Source organism: Bufo bufo, chromosome 2 (genome assembly GCF_905171765.1).
Source record: "Bufo bufo chromosome 2, aBufBuf1.1, whole genome shotgun sequence".
NCBI classification, from domain to species: domain Eukaryota; kingdom Metazoa; phylum Chordata; class Amphibia; order Anura; family Bufonidae; genus Bufo; species Bufo bufo.
The window spans coordinates 560,096,142-560,112,449 of NC_053390.1; the positions used below are offsets into that span (position 1 = coordinate 560,096,142).

The 16,308-nt window shown below is 44.9% G+C and overlaps 1 protein-coding gene across 2 annotated transcripts in view; it reads left to right on the forward strand.

Annotated features, from left to right (window-relative positions):
• The window catches only part of CCSER1 (coiled-coil serine rich protein 1), a 1,167,669-nt gene that overhangs the window by 793,152 nt on the left and 358,209 nt on the right, over positions 1-16,308 (forward strand). The window lies entirely within an intron of this gene.

Sequence of the window (16,308 nt, forward strand, 5' to 3'; positions counted from 1 at the left end):
TTTGGTGAGCAGAGGCCCGGTGTATTGGGGGACACTGTTATGAGGGGGATCTGTGGATGACATATAGCAGTGTCATCCACAGATCCCCCCCATAACAGTTCCATCCACAGATCCCCCCACCCCATAGCAGTACAATTTGAAATGGACACTGTTATGAGGGGGATCTGTGGATGACATATAGCAGTGTCATCCACAGATCCCCCCCATAACAGTTCCATCCACAGATCCCCCCACCCCATAGCAGTACAATTTGAAATTTAATTTTTTTTCCTGAAATTTCCCTTAAAATGAAGGGTGCGTGTTATACGCCAGTGCGTGTTATACGCCGATAAATACGGTAAGTTACTTAGGTATAATTGTATGACTGTAGCCTCCATTTTATTATGTCTGCCCATGTTGTGATTCTTAAAATGATTAAGTGCTCTCAAGAGAAATTCTACATGTTCTATTTCCATTATTACTGTATTTAGGTACTTTAATTTAAAAGAAAAAATAATGTACATATTAATAATGTCAGATAAAAAGTCTGTCAGCACACACACGTTTTGTGATATAAGTATTCCAACTATTTTAGCTCTATATAATAAAAGCGCTGTGTCAGTGCGCTGAGTCCGTGGGTGTGTCACCAGTGCACACTGGGCATGCGTGGCTGGGCGACCAATCGGGACACAGCGCTCCACACGCGGCTGCACCGCTGCTGTGCCAAGCTCCACCGTGCCTCCTCCTCCCCCTCTGCAGCCACCTCACACCCCGGGATCCTGGTCCTGTAACCTCCACCTGCCGCAGCGTCTTGGATATCCAGGTGCCAATAATTGTCCCATCCAATTGTATATGCGCGCATGATGATACCTGTACCAGTAGCCAAAGCTGTTTATTCCATTGTCCCCGTATGGTCAGGCCTCTGCAGGTGCTCCACCACACACGGGTGGCAGAGGAGGAGCGGGGCAGACGAGGGCTCTATGCTTTGTCCCCGGCGCTGGGTGACAGTGGCGGAGGAGAGAGCATTGGTGAGGCGGCACACACTACAGGAGCGGCTGCAGGAGGGAGGAGGCGCCAGGAGGAAGGAAGGGGAAATGCTGTGCTCATCACTGCCAGTCCGCTCTGCACACAGGCTCCGGGGCTGACAATAGCGAGGTGCCCACTGGACCACACTGGTGTCTCCTCTGCCCAGTGCCAGCTAAGCTCTATGAGGCTCCTTACCCAGGGCAACCCTATTCTTCTCACTGGTGGACACACAGCACACCTCCGGCAGGAAACTTTACCTCAGCACCAGGGTGAGGGCGAGGGAGGATGAATGCACCATACCATATGTATATATGTTACACGTATATAAGCTGTACTTGCAGTATGCTCTGTATATATAGTGTGGGTATGCAGTCATTGTGCAGTATATATAGCTGTACTTGCAGTATACAGTATGTATCTGCGCCCATGATGAAACCACATATGCCCTGCATCCTCCCTCGCCCTCACCCTGGTGCTGAGGTAAACCCCACAGACAGTCTCCACTCACCCATTTTTGTGGATTCAGGGTGTGGTGCATTCATTCTCTCTCGCCCTCAGAGCTGCACAGTCCCAGCACTCTCAGCCACAGACAGCAGCCGCTGCCAGCAGTCTCAGCCACCAGTCACAGTGCCAGCCGTCTCAGCCACCAGCCGCTGCCAGCAGTCTCAGCCTCTCCAGTCAGTGCCAGCCGTCCCCGTGCCATTTAATATACACTGTATGATATATGTTCATGGCACATCACTTTTGTGGTCCGACAGGGACCAGAAGTGGCAGGGACAGACCTTCTGTTTGGCCTCTGGTCAAGACATCCACACTTTAAAACTTTTAAAACACATAAAAATTGAAAATTTTTAACATGTGGTAAAGATGTTCTAAGAGTGTGTTATTGGTGTCTTGAATGAAATTTAGAGGTTCAGGAGTAGAGATGGTAGAACCAAATTACCAGATAAAGGATTCAAGATTCACTGTGAACGAGAATTAATTGCATTGTGGAAAGTTATTGTTGATTTTTCAGCAATATTAATTCCAGGGTGCTGTACACCTAAAAAGGGCTAGCATAATATAAAACAATAAGTACAATAAGCATGAACTTACTAACTAAATAATGCAAAGAAGAGAGGACCCTGCCTGTGAGGTGTAAGGGTACTTTCACACTTGCGTTGCTGGATTCCGGCAGGCAGTCTGTATGCAAATCGTTACCATTTGTAGACGGATCCGGATGCGGAACCGTCTCACAAATGCATTGCAATACCGGATCCGTCTCTCCGGTTGTTTTTCTGGAACACTTGGAAATGCATAATGCATTATAATGCCGGATCCGGCATTCCGGCAAGTGTTCCGGAATTTTGGAAGGAGAAAATACTGCATGATGCTGCGGTATTTTCTCAGTCCAAAAACCGTACAGTGACTGAACTGAAGACATCCTGATGCATACTGAATGGATTACTCTCCAATCAGAATGCATTAGGATAAAACTGATTAGTTCTTTTTTCCGGTATTGAGCCCCTAGGACGGAACTCAATACTGGAAAAGTTTAAGGCAAGTGTAAAAGTGCACTAAGGCTCATTTCACACTTCACACTTCACACTTATTTGGCAGTTTTTTCCATCAGTTACTGTGAACCAAAACTAATAGTGAAGCCTACTCAGAGATCAGGTATAAAGGAAAGATCTGTTCTGTGTTTTTGACCCATATCTGCTTTTGGCTCACAATAACTAATCAAAATAACTGACCAAATAACTGAAGTGTGAACTTCAATCGACAAGGGAAGGGGAATTAAACAGGAGGTGAGGGTACAAGGTGCTCATTTGTGTCATGGCAGTAGGGTTATTGAAGGTGGTAGGCTTTCCTGACGAGGTGAATTTTCAGGTAACTTTTGAAAGTTTGGATGTTTTTTGGAGAGTCTGTTGTGCTGAGGTAGTGAATTCCAGAGTATGGGAGTTGCACATGATAAATATTGTAAATGATTGTTTAAGGAGCAGACAAGATGAGAACAAACAAGTAGATGCTGTGAGGATCAAAAATTAAGTGCTGGGATGTATCGGGAGAGTAGGTCTGAAATGTAAGTAGGAGATAGACTGTGGATAGCTTTGTATGTTATTGTTATAAAAGTGTCTTGAAGGGATTGGAAAAGGGCAGAGGTGGATTACCCGAACAGAGTTGAGGATGGATTACAGGGAAGCAGGAGTGTTAGATGGGAGGCCACAGAGGAGGGTGTTTCAGTAGTACAGATGGGAGATGATGAGGGTTGAGGAGGGAGATAGTATGAGACATGATCTTTAGTTGGAGGTGGCAAGGGCTTGGATGTGGGGCTTGAAGGACAGGGCAGAATAAAATGTTATCAGAAGGCATTGGGCTTGTGAGAACAGAGAAAGCACTGTTAACTATAATTGATATGTGTTGTGGTGATGGTTGGGGAAGGGGGGGGTCAGTGACATGAAGTTTTAGAAAGTTGGAGGGAAAGAAGGAAGATATAGCGGATAGACACACTGGCATTCTGAACAGCAGGGAAGTGATATCTGGGCCAGAGGGGTAATATTTGAGTGTCATCATCACCATAGAGGTGGAATTGAAAGCTGTTAGACTCTCTGAGCTGTCCCAGGCTGAAGGAATAAAAAATAGCGGTTCACTCACATCTGTTCAGAAAAAGTAGCATTCTTAGCTATCTGTTATCTCTGCAAATGGTGAATATGCCAATTCATTATTACACTGAGATTGATATGAAAGATGCAGGCATTTTCTGATTTGGGTCTAGATTAGTTGATATTAGATATGCATCGTGGGATAGTTTGTGATTCAAACTACTGATATGAACTTGAGATTGTACTACTAAAGTCATCATTTATATGGTAACTAATGGGGTCATTTATTAAGACCAGCATTTTAGAGCCGGTCTTAATAAAACTGCGCTGGCGCTTGATGCTCCTAAGTTATTTAGATGCGCCGTTCTCTACATAACTTAGGCACATCCACCACCGATGCCTAATAGTCTTAAATCTATGCAAGCTCATATAGCTTTAGACCATTTTCTATGCCAAAAACTGGTGTAGAAAATGATAAGTGAGACTGGCCTGCAAGCCTGGCCCCTTTCCTGGGCATGTCATGCCCTCTTTTTTAGAATTACCATACACAATGTGGAAGGGGAAGAAGTTGCAGATTTAGCTGCAAATCACCTTTATGACAAAATCTGCACCAAATATACTGGAAAAGTGGCTTATATTTGGTCATAAATTTTAACACAACTTAACATGAATCAATCGTACAATTGACCACAAGAAGCTTTGTAATATATTTTCTCATTGAGAAATGTCTAGTTCTCCTGTTTACCAGCCCGCCCCCATCAGCTGCATTTTCTGCAAAACATAACAAAACCATGAAAACTGAAGTCAGTGAATGATAGATAGAAGTGGAAGTTGCTCCTTTTGTACCATCATTTAATCAATTCAATGGATGTTATTTTTCCGTTTTTCTGTTCCGCTGATGGAACAGAAATACCAAAAACACAACACTGATGTGAACAAGCCCTAGAATTTCTTCTAAACAGTATTTTACTTCTTTGCAATGGAGTTTCTAAGTATTACAAAGAATAACGTCCGACATAATCTTTAGTGTGACCTTGATAAACTTTACACTGCAAGAGTTCTAGTAATTTTCATTGATTGTATATTTTCTTTTACAGTCCTAGCTAGAATCCCATTTCCGAGAAAATGGAACTCCAGTTGACTTTGTTCTGAAATTTCGAAGCAAATAACTGTAAAAAATGTGTTATCAATGTTAGGCATTACAGGACCTAAGGAAGGCAATGAGACAAATTTATCATAAATATATGCCATTTCTCTGGCGTAAAAAAAGTCACAAACTCTATGTTGGCAACTTTTTCAACACCGCTTGTGCAGCATTTTCTCTGCTGCCTTCACTATTTTCCTAAAAAGGGGACATGGCAAGTGTGGGGAGGGGCATGGCCAGTGGACTATGATAGATCTGCCCCAATGTGTTTTTACAGTACATTGCATTTCAGTTGCAATATTGCAGTAGTTACCGTTAGACTGACTTTCTGCAAGTAAGAGGATACTTAAAGAAAATATTTCAATATTCCCAAACTTCTTGTACCTCAACAGAGATGTCTAAAGGTTCCTGTTTCATTTATGGTTGTAGTAGTGTAATAGTGACAAGGGATATATTTTGTAGCTGGAATCTGAAGTTTCTCGGAAATTTATAATAAACTCAGTTTATTTAGAAACTATTCGCTCAGCTCCATGTACTATAAAAATCACAGATTATGGATAGTGATGGCCTTGCGGTTCGCCCGGCGGTCGGTTCACGGCAATGTTTGCGCGTTCATGATCCGCTGAACATGTGAACATATGGCGATGTCCGCACGCGCCATATTTTTTTGCATTGCGCTGAACTTTGACCCATGACACACCCATCAGGTGGGACAGGACAGCTAATTGAGACGTTTCAACACATAGACACACCCCCAACCATATAACCGAACCCGATCTGGCAGCCATTTTACATTATGTGTTTTGCCAGTGTAGGAAGAGGTTGCATTTTGGAGCAGGGACAGGCTGTTAGGAACTTAGGGACACCAAACGCTAGCTAATAGGGCCACAAAAGTCCTTTTAAGGACTGGTAACATTGTGCTATCGATAGGTGTGATACACAGAGGAGTGTGATATACCTATAATATACTTTCTAACATAGAAAGTATATTATAGTGCATTTGTATGCTTCCAGAAAATACTGATAGGGCTGCGATCTATCAACTTTCACAAAATAGTGATTGAGGTTTTCCATATACCTGCGTTCACAAAATTACTGCTTGAGGGTGATATACCAGCTTCAACTAACAACTGATTGAGGCCTGCCATATATCAGCTTTCACAAATTAGTGATGGAGGTTTTCCATATACCCGCGTCCATAAAATACAGATTGCGGGTTTTGATATACCTGCTTCAATTAACAATTGATTGAGGCCTGCCATATATCAGCTTCCACAAAATAGTGATAGAGGTTTATCATATACCTGCGTCCACAAAATTACTGCTTGAGGGTGATATACCAGCTTCAACTAACAACTGATTGAGGCCTGCCATATATCAGCTTTCACAAATACTGCTATTCCCTAGGGACTTTGGCACAGGGTCATTTTGAAAATGACAGAAAGAGGAAGAGACAGGCCGTTCCGCAGGGGTGGTAGGTGTTGGGCAGGTGCACCAGGCCAGAGCCTAAGTGGGAAGTTGGAGAAGGTGCGTGCAATTATGTCAAAGGACGCACCAGAGTTGGTTTAGTGGCTGACTCGGCCTTCCGCTTCTGCAGTCTCCTCATCCTCTGTATCTGCATCCTCCTCACTATCTGCTGTGTGCACCCCCAAAGACACCACCACCGCCACTACCATTGCCCCTCCACTAGAGTCAGAGGAATTATTTTCCCATCCATTCCCAGACCTTACCGATGCGCAGCCATTGCTGGCATCAGATGAAAAAGAGGAAGTAGCAACGGCCGCCACCCAGCAGTCTGACTACAGTACCCAGATCATCCTAAGGAGGGTGGTCCCCGCTGATGCTGCCTATTCCGAGATCTGTAATGTCAGTGGTGGTGAAGGTGACAATGATGATGTGTCGATGGACGTCACGTGGGTGCCCACAAGAGAGGAAGAGGAGGGGAGTTCAGAGGGAGAGATGGAGCAGCAGATAGAGAGGAGAAGCAGGCAGAACTCGCAGTGCACAGGAGGTAAAAAGCAGATTGCAAATGTATCTGGAGAAAGCCATCCAGCATGCACAGTGTCCACTGCTGACAATAGTGTTGCTATCTGCAGCCTGTGCTGTCAACGCATAAGTCGCTGTAAGCCCAACAATCACCTAGGGATGACCGCCTTAAGAAGGCACCTGGCCTCCCATCACCGAGCCCAGTGGGAGCAAAGCCGTCAGAAACCACAAAGCCACACCTGGCGCTCCACGTCCTGCCTCTTCTCCTTCTTCTTCTCCCCTCTCCCCCATTTGTCCTTCACTTCACCTCCCACCGTGCCGTCGTCACGTTCATCTGGCACAAGGAAGGCTCCCGTGGCCCAAATGTTTGAGCGTAAAAAAATTATTACACCGAATAATCCTCTTGCCCAACGGCTGACCGCTGGCTTGTCGAAACTGCTAGGCCACCAACTACTGCCATATAAATTTTTGGACTCAGAGGCCTTTAGAAAATTTGTGGCCATTAACACACCGCAATGAAAGGTCCCAAGAAGAAAATATTTCTCCCAGAAGGGCATCCCTGAACTATATGGCCAAGTTCAGCGGCAAGCTAATATATCTCTGGCACACAGTGTCGGTGCCAAGATACATCTGACCACAGACACGTGGTCTAGCAAAAACGGGCAGGGAAAGTAGATAACTTTTACTGCCCACTGGGTAAGCCTTATGACAGCCATTAGGCATGTAACCTGTGGCACCCGTGTGGATTTGGTGTTACCGCAACGGATTTCATGCAGGCCTGCCTCTTCTTCTACTCCTCTTACTCCATCCTCCGTCTCCTCCTCGGCTGACTCCTCCTTTTCCACTGCTACCGCCTCTTCAGCTGCATCCTCCAAGCTCCCCAGAACCTATTTGACGTGCCAGGTGAGACGTTGCCATGCTGTGCTGCGGCTGTTGTGCCTGGAAGCCAAGAGCCACACTGGTCCTGCACTGCTTTCAGCTCTACAGTCACAGGCCGATCAGTGGCTAAAATTTGACAGTTGGTAAAGTGGTGTGCGACAACGGTGCCAATCTGCTGAGCGCGCTGAAACAGGTCATAATGACACACGTGCCGTGCATGGCACACGTCCTGAACTTAGTCGTGCAGTGATTCATTGCCAAATACCCCAGGGTCCAGGACGTCTTGCAGCAGGCCAGGAAAATCTCTACCCATTTTAGAAGATCTTACACGGCCATGGCTCGCCTTACTGACATTCAGTGGCGACGCCACTTGTCCATCAGACGTCTGATTTGTGACTGCCCGACGGGCTGGAACTCCACCTTGTATATGCTTGATAGGCTGCTCCAGCAGAAATGTGCAGTTAACGACTACCTGTTTCTTTTCACCGTGCCAGTGGCTGCTCATGGGCGACTCATGCAGACTTCTGTGGCCATTTGATGAGATCACCAAACTGGTGAGTCGCAGCCAGGGCACCATCAGTGACATCATACCTTACACCTACTTTCTGGAGCGTGCATTGCGTTGTGTCATTGATCAATCCGTCGAGAAGCAGGAGATGGAAGATGAGGAAGTCGCAATGCTGAATGAATTCCCGGGGGGGCGCTACTCCATCTGAGACAAGTCAGAAGGAGTCTGAAGAGGAGTCAGAGGAGGATGGTGGCTATGGTGGCTGGGGGGAGGAGGAGGAGTAACAAGAAGAGCAGGCTTTAAACTTTTCAGGGATCCCTGGTGTTGTCCGTGGCTGGGGGGAGGAGACCGAGGACGACATTCTCTTGGGCGATGAGCAGGAGCCAGGGTGCTCCACTGCTTCCAATTTAGTGCATATGAGGCCTTCATGCTCCAGTGTTTGAAGAGGGACCCCTGTAAAAAAAGCTTAAAGAACAAGGACCTATAATGGGTGGCAACTTAGACCCCCGGTACAAACACAAAATGGCAAACATGTTACCAGCATCACAGAAGGCTGGCAGAATGCAGCATTTCAAGGCCTTGCTGCGAGAGATGCTGCATTCTGCTATTGTGGGCAATGGCAGAGGAATTTCCACCCACAGTGAAACAGGTGCGGGTACCAATCCTACTGTGCCTGCAAAAAGAGGGCTGTTTGAAGATGTGTTGGTCAATTTTAGTATGAGATCATTCTTGCAGCCAACCCATCGACAGTCGCCCTCCGGATCCAGCCTCAGGGAACGCCTAGACTGACAGGTGTCCAACTACATTGGGTTAACGGCCGATGTGAACGCTCTGAGAAGTGAGGAACCCCTTGACTACTGTGCAGGCTTGACCTGAGGCATAATTTGCCATGGAACTCTTGGCTTGGCCCTCGCTGAGTGTCCGAAAATACGTTCAGAGCAGCAGGGAGGATCGTGACTGATAATCGCACTTGCCTAGCTCACATTTTTTAAATCAATGAGGCATGCATCTCGGGGGAATTCAACACCGGTGATGACCATGTGTAGTTGATTTCCTCATGCCAGCCCACACATATCCGCCACCACTCAGAACAAAGAATGGTCCTTGCCTTATGTATATACAATGGCATAAAATGCCTTTTATGTCAGGTGAATGCCTAATTTGTGGGGCCTGTACTGGCCGACAGTTACATATTTATCCTGTGACCGCCTAATGTACCTCCAGCTACAGAATCCAAAGTTCTTTGCTGTCAGGTGAATGCCTATTGCCAAATTTTTGGGGCCTGTACTGGCCGACACTTACATTTTTTATCTCTAGCCACATAATCACACCCCTGTCTCACTCCTCTGCCTCTAATTATGGTGGCGTATGAACCGCATTCACCATAAGGACCTTATAATGTCACAGGGTCATGTGACTGTGCCCCCCACCCCGTACTGTGCCCCTTACCCTGTACTGTGCCCCCTTATACCCTGCATTGTGCCGTCTTACCACACCCCGTGCTGTGCCCCTAGTCACTCCCTGTACTGTGCCCTCTTATACCCTATTATCCGGTCATGGTATGGCGGTGTTATCCGGTCACTGTACAGAGGTGTTATCCGGTCAATGTATGGCGGTGGCATCTGTGGCGAAACCAACCTCGCCACTGAGTGCTGGAGAAGCCTTGTTGCCAGCCTCTTGCCCCAGGGTTATGGGCCCTCTCATCAGCCAATGCTAAACTTAAACCCCATGGCGATTTGACTGTGTTTGTGGCATCTGAGCGCTGTTCGGATATATTGAGCGCTCAGATCCAAGCCATCTGGGGATAAGTTGAATGTGGGGGTTCTGTTCAGTTTGATAAGAGTTATGTATTTTTGTGTAGTTTTGCTGTTGTGAATAGAGGTATTTTCTGTACCAAGTTGGCTTACCTCACCCAGTTAAGCCAATTATCTCACACAGCCTAACTCTGTAAAAACTGGTTTTGGGCAGAAAAGCCATGTTTCCTTTGTACACAAAGGACTTTTACTAACTTTTGAACCCCTGGTCTAATTCGTGCCATTTTTGGATATGTTAAATGTCTGTGTTTAATGGTTGTGACATTGTATATTTGAATAGTGATTTCTGTCCTGTTGTCCCCACGTGTACAATGGCGATGTCCCTTTGTCCTGGGAGATAATTGAATTACTCCTCGGTTGTCTTCAGGGAATTGGAAGCACAGTCTCCATTCCCCAGCGGCCGTGTTATTTACAGGGAATTGGGAGCCCAGTCTCCATTCCGCAGCAGCAGAGTGTCCTACAGGGAATAGAGAGCCCAGTCTCCTTTCCCCAGCAACAGGACACTGTATTGGGAGCGGAGACAGTCGGTCTCCCTCCCCAGAGTCTGGAAGTATGTATGGGAGAGGAGCTTGTTACCCCTTCTCCCCATTGGCAGTGTGATTTGCAGGGAATTGGGAGCACAGTCTACATCTCCCAGTGGCAGGCTGAGTTACAGGGGGCAGAGACAGTCGGTCCTGTCCCCCAGCAGCAGGTGGAGTTGTTGGGAATTGGGAGCCCAGTCTCAATCCCACAGCAACAGAAGGATTTGTTGGGAATTGGGAGCCCAGTCTCCATTCCCCAGCGGCAGCTTAATGTACCAGGGGGAAACAGTAAGCCCCACAACCGTGCAGATGGGACCGTGGTCTCTGCACTCACAGCACAGGGGGTAGGGACAGTCGGTCCTGTCCCCCAGCAACAGGGCTGTTTAGCCAAAGGGGAGACAGTCGGTCTCCCCCCACAGCAGCATGGTGGTTAATCTAAAGGGGAGACAGTCGGTCTCCCCCCTCCAACAACCAGGCTACAACCAGGCTTCTTCTGTGGTAGCGCTGGCACCAGGGCAAAGTACCGCTGGTCTCTGCCCACTCAGCAACCCACCAAGGCAGTCTACCAGTCCCCCACACAGCCGTAGTGAGGCACATGGACATGGACAAGTTTATCCCTTGCTCAGGTGTAGTAACCATTTATTGCGGGTGGGCTGTACTGCTGTTTCTATTTTGTGGGTGGGCTGCTGGACTAACAAGGGCACTGACCGGCAGAAGGTCAGATACCCTGTTAGTCTGTTTGGAAAAGGGGAAAAATGTGGTGAAACCAACCTCGCCACTGGGTGCTGGAGAAGCCTTGTTGCCAGCCTCTTGCCCCAGGATTATGGGCCCTCTCATCAGCCCATGCTAAACTTAAACCCCATGGCGATTTGACTGTGTTTGTGGCATCTGAGCGCTGTTCGGATCTATTGAGCGCTCAGATCCAAGCCATCTGGGGATAAGTTGAATGTGGGGGTTCTGTTCAGTTTGATAGGAGTTACGTATTTTTGTGTAGTTTTGCTGTTGTGAATAGAGGTATTTTCTGTACCTAGTTGGCTTACCACACCCAGTTAAGCCAATTATCTCACACAGCCTAACTCTGTAAAAACTGGTTTTGGGCAGAAAAGCCATGCTTCCTTTGTTCACAAAAAACTTTTACTAACTTTTGAATCCCTGCTCTAATTCATGCCATTTTTGGATATGTTAAATGTCTGTATTTATTGTAATGGTTGTGACATTGTATATTTGAATAGTGATTTCTGTCCTGTTGTCCCCACGTGTACAATGGCGATGTCCCTTTGTCCTGAGAGGAGGAAACCAGGATGCATGGTGGGGATGTATTGTGTCTGTGTATCCTGAATTGCTGCTTCTGTCCTTGGAGATAAATTGGATTACTTCCCAATTATCTCCAGGACAGAAGACTCTATAAAACTGTGTATTTTCCTGCCTGTGATGATTACATTAACCCATTGTGTAAGGTAATTGTATCACAGGCAGAGGGGAGGATTTTGTGTGGGAGTGTCTGAGTGTATTGTACGTGGTTACTGGTTGTTTTACAAAACCCTGTGGGTGGTACTAATGTGTAACAGTGTTATATAAGATCAATAAACACACAGCTCTGGCTGTCCACTGCTTTACCCCCAACACGGAGCTTGGTCTCGTTCTTGGGGGGAATTCACTGTATGCTGTTAGAGACTGATTGCTAGGAGTATAAGCCGCTTGGGTGCGTTTCCTATTCGTCTGCTAGCAGCTATTCGTGAGGTTCCGTTCGGGAGTTTGGAGCATTCCCTTGTATGCCGTTACAGCATCCAATAACTGGATGGCCATAATTGTATCCCTTTCCCTGCCCACACCATAATTTTTTAAACCTGGCATTAGCGGTGAAAATATACAGATTGCGGTGCTAAGGACCTTTGCGCCACAATCTGTGTCAGAAATACGCCTAACATAGACGTATTTCTATATAATGAATGACCACCTAATTGTATTATTACTCGGGGGTAGGGGTAATATATATATATATATATATATATATATATATATATTTAAAAAAAAGGATGTATATATGTATGTATGTGTGTATATGTGTATGTATGTTCTGCAAAATCTTAAAAACGCAACCATCCATTTCAACGAAACTTGGATATTCCCCAAAAATGACCTGCATTATCCAATACAAGCCTCCCAGCCTTTCACTTAAATCTTAACTGCCATAAACATGGTCACATGTCCCTTATCAGCCAATAGAAGCTCGCAGGTCCTACTCCAGGTTGCCATAACAGCTGATCACAGGTTTTAGCAGTTCACAGGTAGTTAAGTATTCAGTCATATGACGTATGACGGCACAACTACATTGCTACATGCAGGGGCCACTATTAAATGGACGGGCTCTGTGGGGTTCACTGTTAAAGAGGCGGGCACTGTGGAGTTCACTGTTAAAGGGGCGGACACCATGGAGTTCACTGTTAAAGGGGTGGGAACTGTGAGGCTCACTGTTAAAGGGGCAAGCACCGCGGAGGTCGCTGCTAAAGGGGCGGTCACTGTTAAAGGGGCAGCCACTGAGAAAATCACTGTTAAAAGGGCAGTTACTGTTAAAGGGGCGTCCACTGTGAAAGTCAATGTTAATAGGGCGGTCACTGTTAAAGGGGTGGCCACTGTGAAAGTCACTGTTAAAGGGGCGGTCACTGTTAAAGGGACAGCCACCATGAAAGTCACTGTTAGGCAGTCACCGTCAAAGGGGCAGCCACTGTGAAAGTCACTGTTAAAGGAGCAGTCACCGTTAAAGGGGCGGCCACTGTGAAAGTCACTGTTAAAAGGGCAGCCAACGGGAAAGTCACTGTTAAAGGGGAAGTCACAATTAAAGGGCGGCCACTGTAAAAGTCACTGTTAAAGGGGCGGTCACCGTTAAAGGGGCGGCCACTATGAAATTCACTGTTAAAGAGGCAATCACTATTAAAGGGGTGGCCATTGTGAAAGTCACTGTTATTTAATATAAATTTACAATAAATAAATACACGAGCAACGCCGGGTCATCAGCTAGTATCTTTATATTATATAGATTCTAGTGTATTATACTGTGTCCTGTATTTCCCAGTAGAAAATGATCCTTGGGAAACACATTCTTCATCCCTGACCACCAGAACCAGGTAGCGCTCTGTCAGTACATGGCGGCCTCCCCTCTTCGCCACGCTGCTCCGCTATGTACTGGTGCTTATTCTGACACTAGGGCTGGGTTCACATCCTATTTTTGCCATCAATTTAATGCATACCAAAAATGTATGCGTTAACAGATGCTTAAGACTGATGCCATACAGTGGCGTCCGTTCACCATACAGTTCCATGGTAGAAAAAAACATTTACGTTAACGTATGCATTTTTTTATGGACTCTGCGGGATACAAAAATGTGGAGTGCTGCACATTTATATACATCAAACCGATAGGAAATCAAAAAAATTCTAGGCTCCAGCAGGGCACATTTTTGAGAGTTAACCTTTAAGACGCATAAAAATGGCCCCTGATTAAAATACATATTTTTGGGTGGGAATTTTTCCAATGATCCCCCTCTGGTATATCACTGTCCATGTTGTGGGACTATTTGTGTACTTCTAGTAAGTGTTTTCTGGCTGCAAATATGACCTGAAGGTTTTTCAGTTTCGCCTGCCGTTAAAGTCAATGGGGCCCGCCTCTAACGCGCGGTTCGCGAACATTTGATCCTAAACGCGCATTCGTGTATGCGAATCATCCTGGCCGATGTTCGTCCATCACTAATTATGGATACTAGAATGCTGGAGATGGTCCTTGTTACCAAAATTTCTCCATCTAATATTAGGTAATTGGCAACTGCCTCTTTTTTGCTTACATCGACACAGTTAGATATGTTTGTCTCTTTTTCAACCTTATTAACTATGTTATTGTATGTATCGCTGTTTATGGTAGATGTACACTTTTAAAAGGAATTTGACTTCTCTTCATACAGATCAGCGCTGGCCAGGGTTGCATACGACTATGAAACTATTCACAACAGTTTCAACAAAACGTTTAGCAAATGTCGTTTTCACACTGCTGGGACCTCTAGTCTCCAGATTATTAGTCTTTTTAGCCTACTTTTTCTAAAAGTGTGTATCATACATTATTGGACTAGTGTAAACCCCCGACGTATTGCTTTTCTACATTGTAAATTGGTTCCTTCAAAAGGCATTCTTAGAAGTTTTATATGTATTAGGATTTTTAATTGAGTTGTGTTAATAATTCATTTTTTAGCCTTTTGGTAACATAATATGAGAATGGGAAACAACTTCTTAAATGTTTGTACTATATTCTTTTTTGTGATGGAGAGTGAAGTGGTTTCATCAGATTTTTATTTGCATCAAGTATTGGAATTTCTATTTTGTTTACAGTATTAATTCTGCAAACATTTTGGAAGGCCGATAGTCTGTATCAAGGGCTCCAAGAGCAGAATTTGGAATGGGGGTCTCCTCATAATGGCCACCTTAACAACAAGTTCAGAGCATGCACGCAGTGATGTCACAGTACATGAATAATGCATATAGTGATGTCACAGTATATGGATATTTCACACCATGATCTCAGTGTACAATCATAATGCACACAGTGATGCACAGTATAGGTCTAATGTACTTAGTGCTGTTATATCACAGAAATCATATAGACTGGGATGTCACAATACAGGGATAATGCACATCATGATTTCATAGCACAGGCAAAAGGTCACCATGTACCTGTGATCTTACAGCTTAGGAAATTGACGTCACATTTAGGTGTAATGCACATATAATGGCACAGTACAGGGATAATGCAGTGATATCACAACAAAGGAATATGATAGAAGTCATGACATAGTGCAGGGATTACGCAGAGGGGTAATCATGGAACACCAAAGTAAAAAAATAATAATATGAGATTGGGGTTTATTCAATTTACCATGCCCATTCCATCCCATGGTGCTTTGCCCATGGTCTGTACTATCTACTAGCATAGGGAATTAGGTGTTCTGCATAGTAATAAATGGAAGTGCAGTCCACTTCAGTTTTCACATAGCAAATTATAAAATGTGTATAGAAAGGCTGAGCACTCTCCCAATGGACCACACACAGACTATTCAAAAATTATTATATTTATTGCACCGATATATAGATCCAAAAGTTAAAACAAAATAAGCATATAACAAATTACACAATAAAAATACACCTTTAAAAAATATAATATGGAAATTATTCGGATAAAAAGCATTCAAATAAAAAACATGAATATTTCATTTGCGGTGGTATACAAAAGGTTAATATATGCAACTTGAAAAAGGGTATGCTGATTAGAAGAAAAAGAATCGATATCAGTTCAATATATTCGACACTGTGAAAATAAATTTTCGACTGTAAGAAGATAAATGTTCGAATAAATATAAGAACAAATTTTCGAATAAATGTCCAGACTGAAATTCGATATAGACTTGCAATTATTATATCGATTGAATATTATTCAGTCAATGTTCCCTATATGGCAATGCGAAAAAAGGAACACTAACTCTTGCAAAATGCCGTCTGACTGTAGCACACGGTGGCGTCCCACGTGGCTGATGGAGTCAGATTCGGCGGTACCTGTTAGTAGCGGTTCAGCAGGAGCAGTGTGAACGGTATAGCCCTCCGTGTAGAGATTCTTTAGTAGAGAAGTTTTTGAATACAGCTCTATCACTTCAAGGGTTTGGATGTTCGCTATATGCCACAAAAGTCCATCAGGGTAAGAAGAAGTCGATTCCAGTTATTAAAGTCAGAACGTCCATCAGCTGATGTGCGGGTCTTTTGAAACCAGACGCGTTTCGGGGTCTTTTCCTAGCCCCTTCCTCAGTGGTAGCCCGCAAGAAGAAATAAGCCC